This window comes from Orcinus orca, chromosome 8 (genome assembly GCF_937001465.1).
Source record: "Orcinus orca chromosome 8, mOrcOrc1.1, whole genome shotgun sequence".
NCBI classification, from domain to species: domain Eukaryota; kingdom Metazoa; phylum Chordata; class Mammalia; order Artiodactyla; family Delphinidae; genus Orcinus; species Orcinus orca.
In genome coordinates, this window is record NC_064566.1 from 66,223,912 (window position 1) to 66,250,037 (window position 26,126).

A 26,126-nucleotide genomic window follows, 5' to 3' on the forward strand; every position below is an offset into this window, starting at 1 on the left:
AGTTCACTAGACTGAATAACTGTGAAGCAGAATATTCTACACAGAAGGATCAGTGTGTGAATTTAAAAAGGGCATACATAGTGTGGTTTATTTGAAAAGTGAAAATAATTTGTGTGAGAAAGTGCAAAATATAAGGTGGTAAATGTAGATAGCAGTATGGTCAGGAAAGCTTTTCATGTCATATCGAGAAATTTGGACCTTATTATCTGGGCACTTAGAGTCAGGAATGAGTTCTGAAGGAAAGTGACAGTCTTATTTGTAGTTTTGAAATTTCACTCTGACGGAGGTATAGTGGACAGATTGAGGGGTATTTGGGGGTATTTGAGGGGTATTTGGCAACAACGAGATACGTTGGGAGACTTTGTGATAGTTTAGGCAGGAGATGGAGGATGAGATGAGTCCAAGAGAAAAAATTAACAAGCTCAGTTTTGGATAGATTTCGATTAAGATGCCTGTTGGGATTCCAAGAAGAAATATATAGCAGCATTTGGAATCAAGGGCAAACTCTGGATTAGAACTGCGGCCTTGAGAATCTATCCATATATAAATGCTGACTAAAGCCATGCATATGGATGAGACCATCTAGTGAAAATGGAAAGAGAAGAGAAGAAAGGACAGACCATTGGAAAATGTAATGTTTAAGGTGTAAATGAGTAAAAAGGAGCTATAAGACGAAAAATATGAGAAAGGCAAAAACCAAAGAAGGAGAAAGGGGCCTTGTAGAAATAAAGGTAGGAATATGACAAGTGCAGAATAGAGGTAAAATAGGGTAAAAATTGACAAGAGTCTCTTGAATTTGGCAATTAGGAAGTAATGAGGGTCTTTTCCAGAGTGGTTTATATGGAGTAGTGGGGTAAAAACCTGAAGGTTGAAGTTTGAAGAAGGAGTGGGAGGTGAGGAGGAGGAGATAAATATATAGATTATTCTTTCAAAGAACTTTATGGAGGGAGAAGAAAGAGATATCAACTAAGTGGGTGTTAATGTATATATTTGGAATTGACCTTACCAAGCACACTTTGTCATCATTACAATACCATTTGCAGACATAAGTGTGATCCGTGTAACACCCAGAAACATTCATGTTCTATAAGTGAATGTGATTCTCTTAGAACACTTAGCAATATAATCAGGTAGAACAATTAAGGTGTAGTATGGTCAAAGATGAAAGCTTATGGCCTTGTAAGGGAGAGCAGAGTGGAATCCATAGCTCTAATTTTGAAAATTCTCTTTGAGTTTTCCAGATGGATGGGGTTTGTCCTTGCTCAGCATAGTTTTGTCTTGTGGGTTGGGAGCAGAGAATTCCATAAGCTATGTAAATGCATGACTGAATGGAATGAAGAGGACCTATTAACTCATAAAATGTGAGAGCTGGAAAAGTTCTCATCAGTCATCTGATCATAAAAAGACCTGTATTCTGAAAGCTATAAGATGCTGATGAAAGAAACTGAAGATGACACAAACAGATGGAAAGATCATGTTCTTGGATTGGAAGAGTCAATATTATTAAAATGACTATACCACCCAAGGCAATCTACAGATTCAATGCAATCCCTATCAGATTACCACTGGCATTATCCACAGAACTAGAACAGAAAATTTTTAAATTTGTATGGAAACACAAAAGACCCTGAATAGCCAAAGCAATCTTGAGAAAGAAAATAAACTTAATAGCTTTATTAACAGAATCTCATTTTCCTAAATAAATCTGTGTAATACCAATATACAACACTGATAAAAGTAGAATTTAATTAATATAAACTTATAAATTTAGATTTATAATAGTTATATATTTTGAACTTAATAAGAAAATTAGTCTGTTTTAATGAACACAAATGTCTAAAAATCTGAACCTGGAAGTTGCAATTATATTATTCCACAGTATCCAATTTATTTATTTATGTATTTTGCTTTGATTGTACTCTTCAAAGAAAATCCTGAATCACACAAGTAAGTTGTTGTAAATGGTAACAATTTTTAAAACATCATATTGGAATCTTAGGAAACTCAGGAAATAAACTATCTGAAAGGGCAGGGACACTTAATATTTGTCTATTCATACATGGATTATAATTAAGACTATTATGAAGCACCCGTTAAGTGTATTATAATGTATGAAGTTTTTTGTTTTTTGTTTTTTTTTTTTTTTTGCGGTACGCGGGCCTCTCACTGTTGTGGCCTCTCCCGTTGCGGAGCACAGGCTCCGGACGCGCAGGCTCAGCGGCCATGGCTCACGGGCCCAGCCGCTCCACGGCATGTGGGATCTTCCCGAACCGGGGCACGAACCCGTGTCCCCTGCATCGGCAGGCGGACTCTCAACCACTGCGTCACCAGGGAAGCCCATGTATGAAGTTTTTTGAGGCTTAAATTTAACTTAAGAAAGGCTCACCCTCTCATAAATCTTTTATTGAATGATTATTGTACAATGGTCTGCAGATACGAAAATTGAATAGAGACATAGCCTTTGCCCTTAAGAAAGTTAGTGCAAAGGGAAAATTAGACTCATAAAAATAAAAGCAACAAAATATCAAAGATGAACTGAAAGAAGCATGCAGTAATGTATAGGCTACAGTGGAGAAAAAAATGAGGAGAGAGCTCTATATTGAGGTTGTGGAAGAGAGTTATATGAAGCTTTCTGGAGGAGATGACACTTGCTCTGTTGTGAAGGATGTTTAGGAATTTACCAGGTTGACAAAGTTGGGGAGAAAACTAGTAGCTGATAAATGATATTATGTCTGAGTGATTGAAAAGTCCTCCTACCATTATGTAACATTTGCTGAAATTCTTGTCAGAGATACAAGAGTCAAGAAATAATTCTTTTATAGTAACAATAAAACCATAGAATGGTATTATCATGATATGATAATGTATGAGTTTACTTGTACAAATTACCATACCACAAAGAAAGCATGGACCAAGCAGAAATACCCGAGCATTGACTGGTATTTGTGTATGTTGCCTGAGTGCTTTAGTAGTGTACTCTCTGTTTATGAGCAGACATGTACAGGCCTAGATTTAAATAAAAGGTCAGTGTCACAGTATAAGCTTTATAGCTGATGACATATTTACAAAAAAATCAAATATATGTAACCATGAAAGCAAGCTAAACATCCTTTTCAAGGTTTATACAAAAACACATTAATATATTGGAGATTGGCAACAGGTGAAACTTTGGCTTATAACACAATTTAATATTCACTTATTCATTCCCACTTTTTTATTTTTAGAAATTTATTTATTTATTTTATTTTTGGCTGTGTTGGGTCTTGTTGCTGTGCACAGGCTTTCTCTAGTTGCAGCAGGCGGTGGCTACTCTTTGTTGCAGTGTGTGGGCTTCTATTTGCAGTGGCTTCTCTTGTTGCAGAGCACAGGCTCTAGGCTTGTGGGCTTCAGTAGTTGTGGCACACGACCTCAGTAGCTGTGGCTCGTGGGCTCTAGAGTGCAAGGCTCAGTAGTTGTGGCGCACGGGCTTTGTTGCTCCGTGGCATGTGGGATCTTCCCAGACCAGGGCTCGAACCCATGTCCCCTGCATTGGCAGGTGGATTCTTAACCACTGTGCCACCAGGGAAGCCCTCCCACTTTATTTTAGATACTTAAAAATATTTAAAAACTTAAAGAGATATTTGTATACTCATGTTCATAGCAGTATTATTCGAGATAGTCAAAAGGTGGAAGAGACCCAAATATCTGTCAACAGATAAATGGATTAATAAAATGTAGTATATAAATGTAGTATATACATGCAGTGAAATATTATTCACCCAGAAAAAGGAAGGAAATTCTGACACATGCCACAATATGGATGAAATTTGAGGATATACTAAGTGAAATAAGCCAGTCACAAAAGGACAAATACTGTATGATCTCACTGGGATGAGGTAAATGAGTAGTCATTCTCATAGAAACACAAAGTAGAGTAGTGGTTACCAGGGGCTGGGGGAGGGGGACATGGGAAGTTGTTTAATGGGTGTAGAGTTGGGTTTTGCAAGATGAAAAGTTCTGGAGATTTATTGCACACCAGTGTGAATATACTTAATACTACTACACTACGCACTTAAAAATGGTTAAGACGGTAAATTTTATGTTATATGTATTTTACCACAGTTAAATACATACATATATTTAAAAATTAAACTAGAATAAAAGACTGATGGAACCCCTGCAGCCACTCTAAAACACAACTTAAAAGCCATTGCTTTACCCAATCAGCTCAGAGGTGAAACCTTAATGTAGAGCACCTAACCAAGTTGCCCACATGTGCCTAGAGTGTTTGTGGTAGAGCAGGTCTAGGACTCTTTGTACCTGACTCTGAGTTGAGTTCTTTCTGTAATAAAACACTTTTTAAAATTCCCACTTTGTCCTCAAGAAAGCCTATTCCTATCACTAGCACTCCTACAAGTAAAGGAAATTAATACGTATTACATCTGTTTTCCTTTGTTCTGGCAGATAGAAAAAATATTATGTTTCACTCTTCATTTTGAAAAAGAATGCTAGAAGAATGCAGACCACGAATAGATATTCAGATTTAAGAATACACAAATTCATTTCCATATTAATAATTAAAAAGGGTTTCTTGTTAAACTTGGATATCTTTGCTTCTTGTGGTACGAGCACTAATACATTTGTTTGATTTCTTTGTGGTTAAGTTGTGGTCATAAACTTATATTACAAAACAAATGAGCAAAAAATGAATTTATATAGGGTTTGACTTAATTATTGTATGAGAGATTTTATATCATTTTAGAAATGAGAGGCATCGCATTCTACAATCCTGCATCTTGTAAAACCAAATAGCAGAAAATTAAAAACAGATTGAGAACATGTTTAATCTAAAAAAAAGAACCCTTATACTCCAATACACTTAACCAAATATAGGTTAACTCTGGGAAAACCTATAACCATTGCAATTTGCTTAGTTGTGTTCACATGCCATAACTAGAACAAAGTCTGCAATTATGCAAGTAGTAAATGTAACAGCAGTCCTTGAAAGTCAATTGTACATGTTATGATAGCATATACTTAATTCATTTCACCTATATCAACAACTATATTTGGATTTGTAAAGAAAAGCACTTTTTTGTTGTCTTAATAGTAAGACTTGTTAAGCACCTGTTAAATGTATTACAACACATGCGGTGCTTTGAGGCTTAAAGTTGACTTAATAAAGACTCTCTCAAATGGTTAATGGTGGAGAAAGACTAGACATCATTAACAAAGATGCTGTGTGAACTTTGTGAACAATTCTCTCAATGCCTCTCCTTGATTCACTTTATCTTTTGCATACTTTTTGCTTCTTCTTCCATTCTCCTGCCTTTCCACTTTTTGTATTTGATCTGATTACCTATTACCTCCTTCCCGTTCATTCTTTTCATTTTTGTATTCATGTATTAATTATACAGCTTTTCCTTGATTTACATATGTTTTCTTTGTTCTCTGTGACTGACTGTAGGAGACAAGTGTGTGAAGAAGTTAAGGGAGAGGAGTGATAAGTGGTAGATAATTGTGTAATGTGGCTGAAAAGATTGAGGCTTTTGATATGAGTCATAAGGTCACAAGTTACCTTTGCAGTTTAAATATCTGGATTTGACTAGAACGCTGTGAATAGGTGTTCAAGGAATTAATTTGAAAGGAGGAATCAAAAAATAGATATTTATCTTTGCCTAGATAATGTACCAAAGAGATAGGAAAGCAACGCTGTACCAAATGTAAAGGAAAAAACTCAATCCATATTTTTCTAGAAAAATTATTTTCAACAAGAAAAAAATTTGAGAAATATGTTTCACTATGTCTGATTCTAAGATTATTGCATATATCGTGTTTTCCCAAAATTAAACATCCAATTATTTTTTAAAATTCTTTTTATTTTTGACCATGCCCTGCAGCATCTTAGTTTCCCAACCAGGGATCAAACCCATGCCCCCTGCATTGCGACTGTGGAGTCTTAACCACTGGACCACCAGGGAAGTCCCCTTTTTAGAATCTAAATTTCCTAATAGTATGATAAATCTCTATTTCCCCAGAATGATGTAGGCTAAAGTATTTCGGTTAATGGAAGGTTCTTGTTAACTGAGGCTTGCCAAAGAGCTCATATTTTGCACTGGATTCTAATGTTTTGAAACTTGTAACAAAGAATTAAAATTTATTAAATACCTCCAATAATTGCTAGTTCCTTACCAAAACTTCTTAAACATTGAAAGCATAGAATTAGAATTCTTCAGGCCTCTGTTCTGTGTTCCATCATTCTTTAAAAGTGTAACAAATTTAATAAGATAGTCATAAGTATATTTTTAAAGAAAGCTACTTTATAATTATACAGTGGCTTTGTAACACACTCCTCATTTATAATTATCTAGTGTTTTTGTAGAATACTATGTACATTCAGCTCTGAATATCTTGATTGCAGGGACTTAGCTTGTTCCTCTTTGAATCCTCAGCATGCTTCTTTGCATATAGCGAATAGTAAATATTGACAAAAATATTGAATTTGTGACTTAGGGCTTTTTGTTCTGACACAGGAAAGAGGCTGAAATCCTAGAAGGCTACCTATTAATGATATTTTCTCAATATGATACTGTGTCCAAAAAGGATCAATAAATATTTGCTCTCACTAGGAAAGATATTGGAAACAAAATGAAAAAAAGTGCTTATCATAAATTACCCTAAATTATTGAAATAGCTACATTTGGAAGTTCTGGTTCTCCGCCTCAAGAATACTACAGCATATCTGAAGACCATTTAGAGAAAGTACACACAGCTTTTATTAGTAGAGATCAGAAAGTATAGGCTTTAATTTGACTGGCCTTAGTTATAAAAATGTATCTTACATTAGAATTGAATAAGAGACCTATAGGAGAAAATAATTTTGGACCTTATTTTCCTCTCATGAATTAAGTACTTAAGTGACTGTGAAATTGCCCTTCTAAGCAAAAGGAAAGAAAACAAGAAAATATTTACACTTCTGTGATTATAATGTTTCTACAATTAAGAGTCATGTTGGAACAAGATCCAAATAGCAATGGGATTAATTAAGTAAAAATCTACACATCCTCTGTTTCTTATCATGATTATATGAGCTTCTTTCTCTATGTTTGCTGAGGAGGAGAGAACAGTCCAAGATATTCAGCTATTTAACTATGATTTTTGTGGTTAATTTCCCAGGAATGTAGTATTTGTATATGAGGTTTGTGGTGACCAGAAAACTTATATGTTTGTTATAGGTTATTCTATTTGCTCACTCAGCCAATAAAATGTTTTTTAATGGAAAATTGAATTTCCTTACTTAAGCTGTAAATTAATTTATTAGCTTTGAGAAAATTAATTCAGTGCTCTATAAATGAACTCCACCATCATATAATCAATTCAATACCATGTGTCGGTTTTGTGGTTAAAAAGAACGTTTTGACTAGCTCTCCTCCATAGCTGCCAAAAATTAGTGTTGCCTTTGACAGATCTAATTTAAATGCAGTATGAAGCTTGGAGCCTTTTACATGCATGACAACAGCTTAAAATATAGGACTTTCACTTAGAAAACCTAAAATCTGGGAGTAGTAATCACCTAAGATTCATGAAGACAATGGATATTGTTAACATTGACTTATTTACTTGGAAACACTTAAACTTGAAAGAGTAAACCTGAGACAATTGAGAGTGTATAAGTAAATACTAAGAAATGTTAAAGGCTTAAACATGAATTAGATCATTAAGGTATTAGTTCAATTAATTACAGATGAAGTCAAGATTAAGGTAGGAGAATATCACTGAACTTTTTGAGTTTGTATTAGAAAAAATTACTCTGCTTCTTTACCAAAACATCTTTAGATGGTACCATCAAAGTTTTATTGGATTAGATAAAATGAATTATTTTGGCTAGTGTTAGAAATCTGTATATGTAAGAAATATATTAAATATTTGCAATTAGATGCTGATATTTACAATATTTAAAATATATTCTAATAGAGTTACCATATAATCCTGCAATCCCACTCCTGGGCATATATCCAGAGAAAACTCCAATTTGAAAAGATACATGCACCTCAGTGTTCATAGCAGCACTATTTACAATAGCTAAGACATGGAAGCAACCCAAATGTCCATCAACAGATGAATGGGTAAAGAAGATGTGGTACATATATACAATGGAATATTACTCAGCCATAAAAAGGAATGAAATAATGCCATCTGCAGCAACACAGCTGTAACTAGAAATTATCTTATTAAGTGAAGTCAGACAGGGAAAGACAAATATCATATGATATCACGTACATATGATGTCTAAAAAAAATGATACAAATGAACTTATCTACAAAACAGAGAAAGACTCAGAGACATAGAAAACAAACCTATGGTTACCAAAGGGGATAGTGGTGGTGGTGGGGAGATAAATTAGGAGTTTGGGATTAACATATACACACTACTATATAAAATAGGTAAACAACAAGGACCTACTGTATATCAGAGAGAACTATACTCAATACCTTGTAATAACCTATAATGGAAGAAAAATCTGAAAAAAAATTTATTGAATCACTTTGCTGTGCACTTGAAACTAACACATTTTAAATTAACTACACCTCAATAAAAAAGCATATTCTAACTTCTACCTTCTAACATGCTCTATGTAGAATTTCCCTTTCCTGTCTCAGGCAATCCCATAAATTTTTGGTCACTTTTGGGTAAAAAAAAAAAGTCTATTGCAGTACTGTACAATTTAAATCAGTTGAGTATTTTAAGTTCATATTCTTCCTTCTGCATAACTTTTGCTAAACCTCAGCCTGAGGGTCTCATTGTAAAGAAGGGCAAAATCAGCTCTTTAATTCCTCTCCTGCCTTTTTCTAGGATCAGAGATGGGGAAATGTGCAGAAATATTTTTACTTAATTGGTGCCTTTGTAATCTTCTTGGTTTTCAATGAGATGGGTATGGCCAGCATTTAAATGGTGATCTTTCATGTGGAACATGTGAAGTCATCACAGATTTTGTAGGTTTTCCCACTGAACAGCTTTATAATGTGGAAGCCATTCTCTTCACACCTTCCTTGAGTTCTCTTTCCCCACAGTATATCATTTCTGTTGTTGCTGGAATCAGCTTCTGAGGTGGCTACTGAAGCCGATTTACCTTCTTATCTGGCTCATGGGAAATTCCCACACCTTTATCATGCCAAACAGTTTGAATGTTGCGTGTCTCACTGCTGTCTCCACTTTTCACTTTGCATAATCTCTCCACCTTCTCTTCCTTCTTCACAAATGATCTTGAGGGCCATAGGCAGATGTCCACCTAGAGAAGGGGATACCATCTTGTCTCCTTGCGTGCACCCCAATCTCTATAAATTGTTCTCTGGGAGCCTCCTAATTGGAATGAGAGGAGCAACATTTATCCTTCCTTTGTGAAGGAAGGATGTAAAATTTTACTAGGATATCTACACTTCCTACAACTCTATTCATGGACCCTTTTATTTCCTTTTTTTTCCTCTCATATAGTCTTTTTTATAGCAAGGAAGCACTCATTTATTCTCCACTTAAATACCATACTTAAGATTAAAAATCACGTTTGGCAGTGTACTGCAGGACGCTAAATAAGACTTCACACATGTCGCTTTGGATTTCTTGATATCTTGTTATGTTTTTCATCATCCATTGGAACAATTAGTTCAGTTTCCTAGAAACATTTGAACAGTAGTTACGTGTTTGCCCAATAACCCAGTACCCTCCGGGTTTTTGAAGTGAAGAATGTTACTTGTACAAGTCAGAATCTCATACCAATTAAATGGTGACAGCTTTGACAATAAATGAGAATATGCTCTTCCATGGCTAAGAAGGTAGACTGCCACAGCTGACAGGTCCCAAAGATACATGGACTTCTCATATAGTCTTGAGGGGTACCAGGAGGGTTGATGGTATCTATTTCTTTCAGTTAACCCTCCCAGAAGCTCTCTTTAGAATGCTTGTGGGGGCACTTGGATGAAACTCTAAAGCAATTGGAAAAGTCAGGTTAACAATCAATTACATATATATTGAGCTGGAGATTTGCAGGAATACTTTTTCTTCCAATGTATTTTTTTATTCTCCCCCCTCCCCAATTTTCAGATACAATAAATGACTTGAAGAAGATACTATTTAATGAAATATTAAAGGCCTTAGAATCATTCTATCCTCCATGCTTTCTCTGTTTAAACCTGAAGACTCATCTATCACTTAAAATTTAACCCCCTCTTTTTTTAATTTTTTACCAATTTCTCATGAAATTAATTATTCATTTAAATAGTTCTCAACTTTCTCCTTTGAGACATACGATGACATTATGATAAAAGGAGAATAAGTTTTATTACTGTGAATTTTTTTATAGCTAGCAATTATTTAAATGGTTGGAAGAATTGTAGTTCATCTCTTTCTCACAGACATATAAGGACCAATACAGAGTATGTACATCTATGGGAAAAAAAATTAAATTCATATATACTTCATGCCTGAAAAATGTTTTCATTTATATGTGCCTATATGTATTTTGTGGTATTCAGAATGAAAATAACTTTCCTCTCCCCTCAAAAAGAGTCTACTTCTAAGAAGACTAAGATAAGAATGTTTCTTCCATTTAAAGACAAATTCTTTACTTTGAAAAGTAAAATATAATAGTTGACTAAAAATTCAGTTTTTTGGACTTCCCTGGTGGCCCAATGGTTAAGAATCTGCCTGCCAATGCAGGGGACACGGGTTCAAGCCCTGGTCCAGGAAGATCCCACATGCCGCAGAGCAACTAAACCCATGCACCACAACTACTGAGCCTGTGTGCCACAACTTTTGAAGCCCACGTGCCTACAGCCCGTGATCCACAACAAGAGAAGCCACCACAATGAGAAGCCCATGCACCACAACGAAGAGTAGCCCCCACTCGCCGTGACTAGAGAAAGCCTGTGTGCAGCAACGAAGACCCAATGCAGCCAAAAATAAATATAAAGAAATCAGTTTAAAAAATTCAGTTTGTTAAATCTGATTGAAGATTCAGTCCAAAGCAATTTTGGAAGACTAGTATTTTAATTTGCATGCTGTAGTTTTTTATGCATTTATCTTATGCAGCTGGCTTTCAGTTTTGTGAAATAGTCAAGCAACTGTTGATAGGTGTGTTGAATTTAGTAAGACTGCCTTCCTTACTTAAATGATCTGTTTCCGTTGAACTGCAAGTTAAAGATGACCTCATGCTTGCTGACATATTATTAGTGATTGATTGTTAAAGGAATGTTGATATTTCCTTATGATGTTTATTTTGCTTCTTCATATATCATGTTGACCTTATTTTTTGTCCATTGTACACTTTCTGTTTTCTTTGAGAAGGACACCAAGATAAATGTTCATAAAACAAGTTATGAATTATATCATGGAAAATATCCAAATAGGAATTATCTACTTTACAAGTACCAAATCTATCTCTTTTAAAAATATAAAAATAAAAAATAAAAGACCTTTTTTATAGGTCAAAATTTTCTCTTATTTATGCCTACTATTTATTTTATCTTTGAGTTACCATTACTTAATAATATAAAAGACTCTATTTTAAAATTTTTCTAATACAGTAAGTCCTCTACATATGAATGAATTCCATTCTGAGAGTATGTTCATACGTCCAATTTGTTCGTAAGTCCAACAAAGTTAGCCTAGGTACCCAACTAACACAATCGGCTATACAGTACTGTACTGTAATAGGTTTATAATACTTTTCACAAAAATAATACATAAAAAAACAAACACAAAAAATAAAGAAACCATTTTTAATCTTACAGTACAGTACCTTGAAAAGTACAATAGTACAGTACAACAGCTGGTCTACAGGGGCTGGCAGAGAGTGAACAGGCAAGAAGAGTTACTGATTGGACAAGGGAGCAGAGGTGGGAGATGGTAGAGCTGAAGGATTGCCAGCAACAGGAGACGGAGGCCAGGCTGCAATTTCACTCACACCTGACGTCGATGTCACAGGTTCTGGTTCCTTGCTGGATTCAATTCTATCTCCCCTCTTGAAAAAATGATCCAGTGATGTCTGGGTAGTAGCTCATTTTTTCTTGAAATAGATGACATGGTAGCCCTGGATTGCATTCTGAACAGCTGCTGCAACCTTTGTGTACTGTTCTACGTTTGGGTCCTGTGCCTTAAAAACTAACAGTCATTCCTCAAATAAAGAAAATCCCCCTGACATTTCCTGCATCGTGAATCTCTTGGGTTCTTCAGTTACTTCTTCCTCTTGTCTTCTCTCTTCATCCTTTCTCTGGGCCTCCAATGCCATCAGGTCTTTGTAAGCTCCTCGTATTGCACAGCAACAGTACTGTAAAGTACACAAAAGCACAACCACCTGTAGAAGCTGCACACACGTGACAATGTACTCCAGACACGTGAACTAACTTACGTGACTGGACATACAAACGCATGTTTTCGTCTTTGAAAGTTTGCAACTTGAAGTTTCGTATGTAGGGGACTCACTGTATTTTGTAATAACATGTCATCTAACTGAAAATATTAAAAACATTTTTAATTAGCTTAACATCTTAGAGTCATTTCATTAATTCACTCATGCTTTTATTCAGCATCTTTTTCTAAACACCTGCGCTGTACCAGCATTGAGCTAGATCCTGGAAATATGCTGGTAAACCAGAGACAAAGTCTCTGCCCTCATGGAGCACAGCAGAGTCTGGTTATGGAGATAGGAAAAGAAAAATAACTAATAAATGTATAAACTAGAAAATTAAACATTGATGAGCATCTGAAGAAAATAAGCACAGGGCTCTTATAGCACTTAGTTCATTGAAAATTTGTGTGATAAACTCATCAGTTATTTGGTGTCAAGTATGCATAACACATACTCTTTCACTCTCCTAAGAAATCATTATAGTTTGCTTGAACTTTAAACAAAATTCCGTCAAATATGGCTTTTCAATTATGATAGCTTTGCTATTTTAAAAATAATACACAATCACAAGTGAGGTAAAATGGACACAACAAGAAATTTAGTATCCATTAATAGCCTGTGACAACTGTGAACAACATGGGATACATGTGCCCTTAGGATGAAGCCTAATTCTCCAGCCTTATCTCTCACTGTTCTTCAGTAACCCTTCTCCACCCATGTTCCAGTCTTAGGGAAGTCCTTGCTACTGAACATGTTTTATTTTTTCTTGCCTTTGGCCCTCTGAATGTACCATCTCCCATATTTTCTACATTCCCTACATTTTGTCTCCTTCCCTCCCCCTACAGAGCTATCATGTCTCAATTTAGACTAGTGGTTTTCAAGATGTGGTCCCCAGAAGCATCAGTATTACCTGGTCTTGTTAGAAATGCAAATCTCAAGTTCCATCCCAGACTATGGACTCAGGCACTGTGGGGTGGGACCCAGCAATCTGTGTTTTAACAAGCCTTGCAGGTTACTGATGTACATGCCAGCTAACATTTGAGAAATCCTGGTTTAAACTTTTTCTAGAAAGTCTTCCCAAACCCTCCACAGACAAGTGAGTCTGTGTATATAGACTTCTTATGTGTATTTCTAACACAGGGTTGGCCAAACCGTAGCCCTCCAGACCAAATCCAGCCTGCAGCTTTTTTTTTTTTTTTGTAATGAGTCATTGGAATAAAATCACATCCATTTGCTATGTCTATGGCTCTATTGAGTTACAATTGCAGGAGGCAACAGAGGCTGTATGGCTTCCAAATCCTAATTTATTTTGTATCTGCCTCTTTGTAGAAAAGAAAAATAGGGCTGATTCCTGCTCTAATACTGTAACATAGCACTTATTACACTAAATTATCATTAGTTGTTTACTTACTATTCCTTTATCGCCAGGTACATTTCTGAATTCTGGGATGCATTCACCCTCATGGATCTTACATTCTGGTGGGGGAGGAATAGACAGTGAACAAATAAATATTATTCCCTTATTCAATAACATGATTGGAATTGTATATTGTTCACTATGGTGTCTGGCCCAGTGTCTGGTTCATAGTGGACATTCAATAAATATCTGTTTTTTTCCATTTTTTAAAATTGAAGTATAGTTAACTTACAATGTTGTGTTAGTTTCAGGTGGACAGCAAAGTGATTCAGTTCAGTGAATCTTTTTCAGATTCTTTTCCAGTATAGGTTATTACAAGATACTGAGTATCGTTCCCTATGCTATATACACTAACTCCTTCTTGTTTATCTCTTTTATATACAATTGTGTGTACATGCTAGGTAACCATAAGTTTGTTTTCTATGTCTGTGAGTCTATTTCTGTTTTGTAAATAAGTTCATTTGTATCAATTTTTTAGACTCCTCATATAAGTGATATCATATGATCCTTGTTTGACTTACTGCACTTAATATGATAATCTCTAGGGTAAATATCTATTAATTAAATGAATTGCCAAATGAATGAATGAAAAAATGCCACAGAGTGACAGGAAAGGCAGTTCTGTTTGTACATGAGAGTCAGAGTACATGTAACTGACCTGTCTTGGGATTATTTTACTCTTCCCTGTTCATAGCTAATATCCTGAGATTCTACACTCAGTGAGTCTCAACCCTCATTTGGTGTTTGATTGCCACAAAAAGTGCTACATACCTCAGATAATATTAAAAAATTTAACTCAGCTTTAAAGTTTTAAAGTAATACATTCTTTTAGGAGAGGAAGCAAGGTTCATATATATATATATATATGGCAAGCACAGTGAGTCGTGAGCCATTTCTGCAACTCCAGTAGTTGGGAATGATCACATTCTACCTTACTATGGTATTTTAAGATATAGGCTACAGATATGAAAAATAGTTTGGATCTTGGTTGAGTGGTTCATTATTCAAAGCACCAGGATAGCCTTATGTAAAATAATATTTATCTGTATTGAGAGAGTAGCCATTTTCCTTTATGTTGTTTACATCAAGAAGAAATTATGAAAAAAACCCCACAACATTGTAAAGAAATTATACTCCAATAAAGATGAAAAAAAGAAGAAATTAATCTCAAGTCACTACCAATTATGTATTAGTCATACTGATGGTAAAAATCCTGATCCAACATATCACTTTGATCACTGGCAAATTCTATCCAATATGATCAAGTAAGAAAGGACTTTATTTTATTCCATCTGGGGATATATGTATATGTATAGCTGATCACTTTGTTATACAGCAGAAACGAACACACTATTGTAAAGCAATTATACTCTAATAAAGATGTTAAAAAAGACAATGAAAACTGCTAAAAAAGTGAATCAGGAGCTTTAAGTTAGTGACTTTCAGATGGAAATAAGAAAATCATGAACAGCTGAAGATTTCCCTGCATTTGGAGCTAATTATTAACTCTACCTATGAAGCTAGTATAGATATCAAGCCAGTGAAGGTACCAGATTATTTGTACATTAAAGTACCTATTTTGATTTGTTTTATGATTAAATAAAATTGAGGAGATATCCAATGTGTTTTCCAAGTGACCATTTCTAATTATGTGACTTGATACTCAGCCTATTCACAGAAAAACCCCAGCAGAAAGATATACAGCCCGAAGTTTTGATATTGGACATTGAGCACAAAGTTGTGCATGTAAAATGTATAACACAGTGCTTGGCAGATAGTAAACACTCAATAAGTGATGGCCATTGTTACTAACCAGAATCCAAAAATTGACTTTCGAGAGGGACATGTTTTCCGATTCAAAGATGAGAGACAACATCCCAAAGATCTCCTCTCCCTGCAAAAAAAAAAAAAAAAAAAAAAAAAAAATCATGGAAGGGATATCATTGGAAGTAAGTCATAAATAATAGTTAATATCTGAGAGATAGAAATGGGAGAGAGTTCAGAGAAAATGCCAGGCTACATGTACATTTCTGTTGCCCTCTTCTTCCCCTTAGAATTACTCATTGAGTGGAGCAGCATCCAAAGAAAACTGGGTCTGGAAGCAGAGAACAGGGTCTTGCCTTTGTGGAGATCCTGGCAGGAAGCACATACATAGGACTTACCTCTTATCTGGGCCTGCCCAGATCCTGGACACTACCGAGAAGATCTCTTGTTGGACCAATTAGAGCTTTGTGCTTCCTGAAAAGAAGTTGGTCCATTGAGGTCTATGGAGCACTAAGAAGAAACTAGCACCTGCCCATCCACATTTGCTGTAAGAACTTACTGGTCCCTCAGGTCCCTAAGTACCTCCCCCAATGCTGAAGAATTTGGAAGAGTTCTCTTTATCTCTTTTACTAGAGAGAATTAACCATTATAATTTATGGGAGTAGAGGGATTTTCTCCTTTGGACTCAATAGGTGGTCAAAAAACCTCAAGCTGATATATCCCCTGCTCAGAGGGCCAGACACACCATGTCTCCCACAAATTGTGGGATTAGAATAACTTGGGACTGAAAATAATGGGAGAGGAATGCATTATAAAAAGAGTGCCCTTGGAATTGATGGGTAACCATTAGTAGAATGTAAAATTTCCGTAGAACCTCCAAACTGATGAGAGGAACGAGATAAAGGTAATTTGATCAAACAAGTTAAAAAAAGTATGGAAAAAATAAAAGAGAAAACAGCAGTGTATAATAGGGACTTCCTGGGTGGTCCAGTGGTTAAGACTCCATGCTTCCACTACAGGGGGTGTGGGTTCAATCCCTGGTCAGGGAACTAAGATCCCCATGTGCCATGCAGCATGGCCAAAAAACCCCAATGTATAATGGATAGAGGAATTATTGAACAAATTATGCTGCACCGGTTCTTTGGAAGTTTATACAGCATTAAAGAAAATTAATAAAAACTATATAATTTGAACTAGAGGTAAAATTTCTATGAGGTATTCATGAAGAAAAAAATCAAAATGTAGAGAATTATAATGTGATCATATTTTTATAAAACAAACAATGGAAAATCTAGATGACTATAAGTTTGTGTGTGCAAATATATTTGGATTGTGTATGATTATATGAGCGTGAAGAATAATGTAGACTAATAAAGATTTCTAACATGACTTATGGGGTGAGGGTAGGAAGGGCTTATATTAACAGGAGATAATGTGAGTAAATATGCAGAAAGAGAGGGGGCTGCGGGAGCCAAGAAACATAGGAAAAGCATAATCAACAGTAATTTGATCACACAAATAAAAACAAAAATAGGCTACTGTGAAAAAAAATTCACAAAAATGGAAAAAAATTATGCAATTAAAATAATACAAGTACATTTATGTGTACAGAAGTGGTTTTAAAGGAAAAAATTGGAATGGGCAGAGGTGTACCAGACAAATTAAAAACAAAGAAAGGCAGGAGAAGCAAAGTTGATATTAGACAAGTTAGGAATTTTAGGTTAAATAGGATAAAAAGAACACTGTGTAATAATAAAAAATAAAAGAGTAGTAAAATGCTATTCTTTATGGAAAAGAACAGTAATAAACTTATATTTTCCAAAAACACAGTAGCTGATTATATAAAGACAATTTATTAAACCACAGGAGAATTTGATTAAAAAAATTAAATTAGGATATTTGGATTCACATTTATAGACCATGACAAATCAGGTAAACAAAAAGAAGTTCAGATGGGAAGAAATTGAATAATATAATCACACTTTGTGTGTGTGTGAGTGTGTGTGTGTAGGGAGAGAAAAGATAGATAGATAGATAGAGAGAGAGAGACAGAGAGACAGAACCTTGCATCTCACAAATAGGAGACAATTTTTTTAATATCCATGGGATATTTTTAAAATCAGTGTTCCACTTGCTGACAAAGAATAAATGAAAACATTTTAAAGTAGAGATTTTACAGATCACATCCTCTGATAGTTAATTTTATAATCTAGAAGTTCTGAAAAATCAACTACTTGGAAATTAAGAAACATTCTCTTAGATAACCCTTAGATGAAGGAGGAATTCAAAAGTGAAATTACAAATTATCTAGAGAGTTATAAAAGGAAAACTCTACACTGAAACCCATGGGACACAGATAAAGGTATTCTCATAGAAAAATTTACATTTTAAATGGTTTTATTACTAAAGAAGAAAGACAAAAAGTATGGAAAGTTGGTATTAATCTTGAGAAATTAGACAAAACAAAGAATATGCTAAAACAAAGCAGTAGAAAGAATACATAAAAGTAGAATCTGAAGAAATGAAGTAGAAAATAACAAATAAATAAGAAAAGATAAACCTGAAAACTATTTCTTTAAAATATCAGTAATATAGATTATGAGCTGAATTAAGCAAAAAAGGGAAGCAAAAATGAATTATATCTCCATTTTCATTTCCTTCATTAGGAAAATCCTAAATAAAAATGGAGATATAATCTAGATACAAATGAGATTTAAATAATTATAATCAAATACTCTAAACTTTTGAAAACCTAGATTACATACATGTTTTCCAAGAAAAAAGATAAATTACCAACATTGACTCATGAATAAGAAGAAAACTTGGGATACCAATTATTGTAAAATAGATTGGAGAGGAGATTTAAAACATATCACTAAACAAGGAACTATGATTAGAGAGTTGCAAAGATTAATTTTATCCAATCTTTAGACAAGAGATAGTTCTAATTTATTTAAATTATAGACCATAAGAAAATGGGAGAAGTTTTCTAAATTCATTATAAAAAGACAATATGATATTAATATCAAAACATGATAAAAAGTGTACAAAGAAGGAAAATATAGTTCAATGATAGTTTAAATTATAGATGTAAATAAAATATTATCAGTTGGAGTTCAGCAGTGAGGTATTCATAGATAGGATTCCAGGAATATAAGAGTGAGTACAAAATCAGGAAATTTAACACATTTTATGACACATGATGTTAATGAATATAAATGAATACAGCCCTAGATGCTGAAAGTTATTTGATGAAATTCAGCAGATATTCTTAATAAACCCTGACTAAAATAAGAAAGAAAAGAAACTTTCTTAGGATATCCTGTCTTAGGATAGCATAGTTTTCACTTGTAAACAATGAGAAGCTCACTTTGATGATTATTATTTAACTTTAAATAATACATTCTAGCAAATGCAATAAGAAAAGAACATTACTGATTATTTAATGTTTTCTGTATATAAGTTCATTGTACCATTTTTTTTTTTTTTAGATTTCAGATATAAGTGACATCATATGATATTTGTCTTTCTCTTCCTGGCTTACTTCACTTAGTATGGTAATCTATAGATCCATCCATGTTGCTGTAAATGGCAGTATTTCATTCTTTTTATGGCTAAGTAATATTCCATTGCATATACATACCACATCTTCTTTATCCATTCCTCTATTGACGGAAATTTAGGTTGCTTCCATGTCTTGGCTATTGTAAATAGTGCTGCTATGAAAATTAGGGTGCATGTATTTTTTAAAATTATGGTTTCTCTTGATATACTCCCAGGAAAGGGATTGCTGGATCATATGGTAGCTCTACTTTTAGTTTTTTTAAGGAACCTCCATACTGTTCTCCATAGTGGCTATGGAGAAAAATTTACACTCCCACCAACAGTGTAGGAGGGTTCATTTTATGCAAAAATCCTCAACAAAATACTAGCAAACCAAATCCAACAATACATTAAAAGGATCATACACTATGATCAAGTGGGATTTATCCCAGGGATGCAAGGATTTTTTACTATCCACAAGTCAATCAGTGTGATACACCACATTAACAAATTGAAGAATGAAAACCATATGATCATCTCAATAGATGCAGAAAAAGCTTTTGATAACATTCAACATCCATTTATGATAAAAAAAAAAACTCTCCAGAAAGTGGGCACAGAGGGAACCTACCCCAACATAATAAAGGCCATGTATGACAAACCCACAGCTAACATCATACCCAATGGTGAAAGGCTGAAAGTTCCTCTGAGATCAGGAACAAGACAAGTATGTCCAGTGCAAAACTTCTTAAATGACAAAGTCAGAGCAAATTCTCCTTGCTCCCATTCTCCCTACTACACTTGTGTTAAGTGCTATATTCATAAGAATTTACCAGAAATTTAACAAATAGATTAAAAAGTCATATTTTATCCCTGTCATTTTCAGACTAACTCATATGTATGCATGGTCAACATTTGTGTCACTCAAGAGACAATAGGCTTTGAGGGAGCTAAGGCACTATAGGAAATTCACTTGACAACAGACTTCTCTTGCCGTATTCAAAACGGAAAGCGTTCTAAACCTCATCACATGCTCCTCCACATTCCCTTACAATGTAATTTCATCCTTGTTCGTTTTAAATATTATTGAAGGGAATTGAAACTGACAAGCCTCTTTGGTAATAGTTTAGGAAACTAGATTAAACATGCATTGATTTGCAAATGAAACTTCATGCAGCACTTCAAAGTAACTCATTCAAAAATCTTAAAACTAATAAATGTGGTCCAGACATATAAATCCTCCAAATCATACATTCTATGCTTTAACATATGAAGACATCATAGTATGGGGTATCTTACAAACAACAAAAATGAATTTTTTTTCTTATGTTAAAAATCAGGTTTGGTCAATTTCCATATGCTTTCACTGAGCTGAGGAGGGGAGAGAGAGTGATGGGGGACTATTCAACATAAATTGGGCATTTGTGTAGCAACTATACTAATAGATTGAGGTTTTTTAGTCTTCTCTCTTACACATATTTAAATAAATTACAAATACACGCAATGTTTCAAAGGGATTTGAATAGTTTTCATAGTGACTGAATTGACTTCAGGGTGTATTTTAGTCACTGGAAGAAGGTGGGTAAATATTTTAAAGTAGCAGTTCAAACTTTTATAATCCTTGTTTTATTTTTAAAAACTTACTCTGATTTCAGATGGCTGATTCCTTTTATTAAAAAATAAGAAAAATATTGGTTATTTGTTATTGATACCTGTCCCCCCATTGGGCTGCACCCCGCAGGCTTACAAGCCCTGTACTTGCCCAGCTTCAAGATCAAAGAAACAGCCCAGTGTCGGTGACAGAAGCAAGGTCCTGGAGCGACATTGCAGAGCGTGCAGTGGATGGCAGGCAGGACAAGGTCATGGCGTCAGTCTTCACTCCTGGGGGCTGGGGGTGGTAGGGGGGAAGTTGCCAGTTATAGGGGGAATTGACTTCAGGTTGGCTCATTGGTTACCAGGGAAACCAGCAGAGGGGCACGCCCCTCACCACCCCGTTGATAATCTCTCCAGGTGGAAATATTCTGATCTAAAGGTTAGAACAATCACTAGCTGGGGCCTGAGGCAAGTATGTAGGACGGTCAGTCAGGTGAGGGTGTAGGTGAAGCAGGCACTGGTTGAGCAGGAGATGTACAGAGAGCAAGAGAACAGTCATCAAGAGGGAAGAGATATGGGAACATATGTATATGTATAACTGATTCACTTTGTTATAAAGCAGAAACTAACACACCATTGTAAAGCAATTATACCCCAATAAAGATGTTAAAAAAAAAAAAGAGAACAGTCATCTTGTGTGGTCTGACCATACACTCCCCAACCTTGGCAAGATTATAATCCTCAAAAACTTTCAATTATCATTATATTTGAGTGGATCACACACTAACAATTATATTGATATCAAAATTGGCATTAGGATTCTAAAATATATACATGTGAAAATACTATGGAAGTCAGTTATACAGGAAGAAATGATATTTAATAAGTTTATATACTTGTTTATTCATTTATTTAGCAAATACAAATTAAACATTTATTAAAAAACAAATCCAGGATCCCACCAGGTGTTGGAGATACAATGATTAAACAAAACAGACTCATTTCCTGCTCTAATGAAACTTAAAATATCAGGTTAGGAAATTGACAATTATAATATAGTAAGATAATTGATAAGTTTTGAGCTAAACAAGATGAATTTTGTAGTCTCTACTGTTGAGTCCATTAAAAAAATGTTAGACTCCTATTTTGTGTATGTCATTTTTATTAAATATTTATTATGGAGATGGGGAAAAAAGTCATTTGTGGTAGATTGCATTTTCTAAAAATGTTCACAGCAATATTTCTGGTCTCACATGCTCTTATAATCCTTGTCACACCAACAATCAGGACAAGGAGTATATTTTCTATCCCTTTCAACTTGGAAGGGGTTGTATATGCTTTGACCAAAAGAGTATAGCAGATATGATACTACATAACTTCTAAGACTAGATCTAAAAATTATACAGTTTCTCCCTGCCTCTCTCTTAAGATATTCACCACTGGAACATAACCACCATATTGTAAGGAAGCCCAAGTTAAAACGAAGGTTGTGTGTTCATATTTCTGTTGATAGCCCCAATGGAGGTCTCAGCGGATAGCCAGTACCACTTGTGAGATGTGTGAGTGAGCAAGCCTTCAGATACCTATAGGCCTCAGTCTTTAATTTGCCTCAGCTGAGTGGAACCAAGACCAGCCATTACTTCCCGAAGGGCACATTTGTGAACAAAATAAATGCTTTAGATGTTTTAAGCCATTAAGTTTGAGATTTTTTAAATGCAGAAATAGATAGTTGAAGAAAAAGTCTCTATATCTAAACTTTGGTTCATTTCAGTAAAGTAATTATTACAGTACTATAGAGTAAGAAAACTACATTGGAAATTGACCACTAGTTCTTGCCTATATTTCTCTATTTCCCCAAATTCATTTCCTTTTATTCATATACACTTTATATTTCCAGTCAAATATAACTTTTACCTTTTACCTTTTACTCATTCATTCCAGAGACATTTATCGAACACGTACTATGTCCTAGGCAATTTTCCTAGGTACTAGTTCTCACTGGACACACTATGCTCCTTCACAGCTCTATATCTGTTCTATCAGAATATCTTTCTTTACCTTCTCTGACATACTTCAACTCCCCTTTCCATAACCAGTTCAGATGTCACATGTACTGTGAAGCCTTTCCTCACTCCACTGGTAGTAGCTGTATCTTTGTCTTGTTTTCAGATCACTATGCATTTGTCTGTTATAGCTCTTACACACAACTATGATTCTAAATTTTAGTCTGACTCCTTACTAGATCTTAAATCTCTGGAGGTCAAGAAAAATGTGTTTTTAATCTATGAATCTCCTGCACTCTGTACCACAGTATCAGCAACATATTAGTTTCATAATACATGATGGTTGAATATTGTTAAAATATATTTAAGTATTGATTAAGCACTGGCATTTTAAAAACTATTTTTAGTACTCTATGAGAGTACCATTATACACATTATAATAACAATTATGTCTTTAGCTAGTGGAAGTACTGAGCTGAGATAATCAACAAATTTCCTGTATGTCACCATAAGTTGGTCAAGTAGTCATAGCTTTTGTCCACAACTAGCCTTAGATGATTTTAACAACCTGACAGAAGATTAAAGATTTTATTGTCTATTTCTATACTCCAAATATGTTTAGCTCTCAGATAGCTCTAACATAATCTCATAAGAAAGAATTTTTATTAACCTATTGAGCTGCCGCATTGAGTAAAAGGCCCACTTTATGTACAACTAAGATATATTTTTCATGACGGGTTCAGAACATTTTCTGCTTAACAGGATGTTTCATCCAAATAAATTGGTGTGATTGTTAACGGTACTTTTCTTTTTAATCATAAAAGCCTTCTGTATTAGGAACTGAACTGTTATCATTTACTGAGCTACAGTTCACTGGAGCCAAGACAGAGATAGAAGGCCTCTCTTTGATCTTTCCCATTTCAAAGCTCAAATGGAGGTACCTTATGTACTTTTTAGTTACTTACATTTTAACAGGGTTCATTAAGAAATAATGCCATAAAATCAATTATGTTAGAGTTTCAGCATTGTGAACATGACCATTACCAGATATATAGGAAACTTGAGGGCTCTTTAGGGAAAGTTTCCTACATTATGAATGCTGCTTGGATTGACACCTCTGAGAAAGAGAAAGAAAAAGTAAATAAAATGACTAATTAGGACTTGCAAAAGAGCCTAATTATGTGGAATGAATCAAATGGTGCCCTTGACAGTCAGAAAAAGTCTTTTTCTCAAAGTTCAGTCATTGCAGATGTATATTTTAACAGAACAATAAGTGGTTAATTGGGCGAAAGATTTTTTTTTTTTTTTTTTTTGCGGTACACGGGCCTCTCACTGCTGTGGCCTCTCCCGCTGCGGAGCACAGGCTCCAGACGCGCAGGCTCAGCGGCCATGGCTCACGGGCCCAGCCGCTCCGCGGCATGCGGGATCCTCCCGGACCGGGGCACGAACCCGTGTCCCCTGCATCGGCAGGCGGACTCTCAACCACCGCGCCACCAGGGAAGCCCTGGGTGAAAGATTTTGATGGCTCTTTCATGGTCTAGTTTCACATGTCTTAGTTATCTCAGAGATACTTTGGGAATATTATAAATAAACACAAAGCTATCTCACTGAGAAGACAGTTCTAAGAAATATGGCATTTTTCATAAGTAAAATTTTTACACAGACTGAATTTATCCCCAAGTAGTATAGGTACCCATGCACTGTGACATTAGGAACTCTGATCATGACTCTTACTGTTTCCCAAATTTGCACACTCCAATTTAATATTCTCTGGTGGCTGAATTTTTTTTTAATAAGAAAGATTATTCTATTTCATTCCTGATACTAATATTGAAAATGTGAATATTCTAGGGCAAATAAACGGATGTCTGTCGTTCTTATGAAGTTGGAAGTGGCTAATAGAATCTTTCTTTTTAGAAACCGATTGTGATAGAGTGAACCATGGACTTTGGAAAAGAAAGAGGAGCTCTTACTTATAGAAAAGTTTTCCCATTTTATCATTCTGCCTAGGACCAACTCCATCCCCAAATAATTGAAACTTATCCATTTAAACAGTGGGTTGTATTTTATTTGTCATAGAAACATATCTAAAAATGTATTGTGCATTTCTTTGATTTATTAAAGAGAGAATACTGCACAGAATATAAACGTTCTTCAGGACCCAGAGTCATTATTTTGTTTGTCCTGAAATTATGCTAGATTGCTGTATTGTGTCATAATTCTGTTGTCTGGCTTTTAATGGCAGCCATCTCATCTCAGTGCTGCTGGTTTTAGCAGCAACTTCTCCACACTTCTCTATCCTTCATTATTTCTCATATACTCTAAGCTCTATAACTTTAGAGTCATAAAGTCCTAGGTTTCAGTTCTGAATACAATATTTAGTAGTGGTTACTTGACCTCTTTAAGTCTTGTTTGGCCGGGGGGTGGTGCTAATGGTAGTACTTCCTACAGGGACTATGGTGAGAACCTAACTAAAAATGCACATGAAGCCTAAAGCTTTTAGCTATAACTTGTTTAGCTGTCTGTGGTAGCTTAGAGACAACAAAGTATACCAAATGAAACAAAGTCTCCAAGCTTATTAAGTAAGCAACTCGAATTTTAAATATAATTTTGAAGTCATAAACATCTTTCCAGAGGGCACATCAATTCCTTTTCCCTGTCACAGAATGTTCTTAGGAAGTTAGAGGTACTTTCCACTAATATTTAAATTTAAATGGTGTTTAGGAGACAGAGGATTATAGAAGTTGCTTGCCAGAAAAATGGGTAGAATTGTATTTTTACACAATAAAATCAAAGAACAATGTATAAGATTTCATTCAATGTATAACTATTACTTAAGATGCATCATTTGTCTCTCTAACTATAGCATAGTCACATGATGTTACCGCCTGAGTTTTGTTATTGCATTAGTATCATATACCCAACTTTGTGCTGTTTACAAAAATGAGAGGTGTAAAACCAACTGTGAGTAATATTAGGGTAGAGGGAAAAAAAATGAAGTGTGGAAGGGAACTTCTCTTGCTTTAGATATCATGGGTTTGCCCCTCCGTTTGAGTCCAAGGAAATACCCTAGGAATTTGCATTCCAAAGCATCATTTCCTAGATGAAGGACTTTGGTAACCTAAAGTGAATTTTTAAAAGGTCAGTGTTTAGTTGCTTATGGCCTGCCTTTCCTTCCTCACACAGTTATTACTGACATTCAACATAGTCATGGAGAATATCCAATTAAGAGTCCTGCTTGGCAAGTCACCTTTAAATTCTTATGCTTTATTTGTCCCCTAGCATCTATTTGGAGTGCCACCATCTTGGAACATTGAAGGTATATGATCTTTATTATAATGGCCACTCTCCAAGGAAATAAATATTCTAAAATAAAAGGCAGACCAGTGTGACAAAAAGTATCTGGACTTCTGCCCTCCCATCA

The 26,126-nt window shown here is 34.9% G+C and overlaps 1 non-coding gene across 1 annotated transcript; it reads right to left on the reverse strand.

Annotated features, from left to right (window-relative positions):
- Positions 1-9,718: 9,718 nt before the first annotated feature.
- Positions 9,719-9,849, reverse strand: LOC117202172 (small nucleolar RNA SNORA24). Its single transcript, XR_004484365.1, has one exon. It is a non-coding gene; the product is annotated as a small nucleolar RNA SNORA24 (small nucleolar RNA).
- Positions 9,850-26,126: the final 16,277 nt, after the last annotated feature.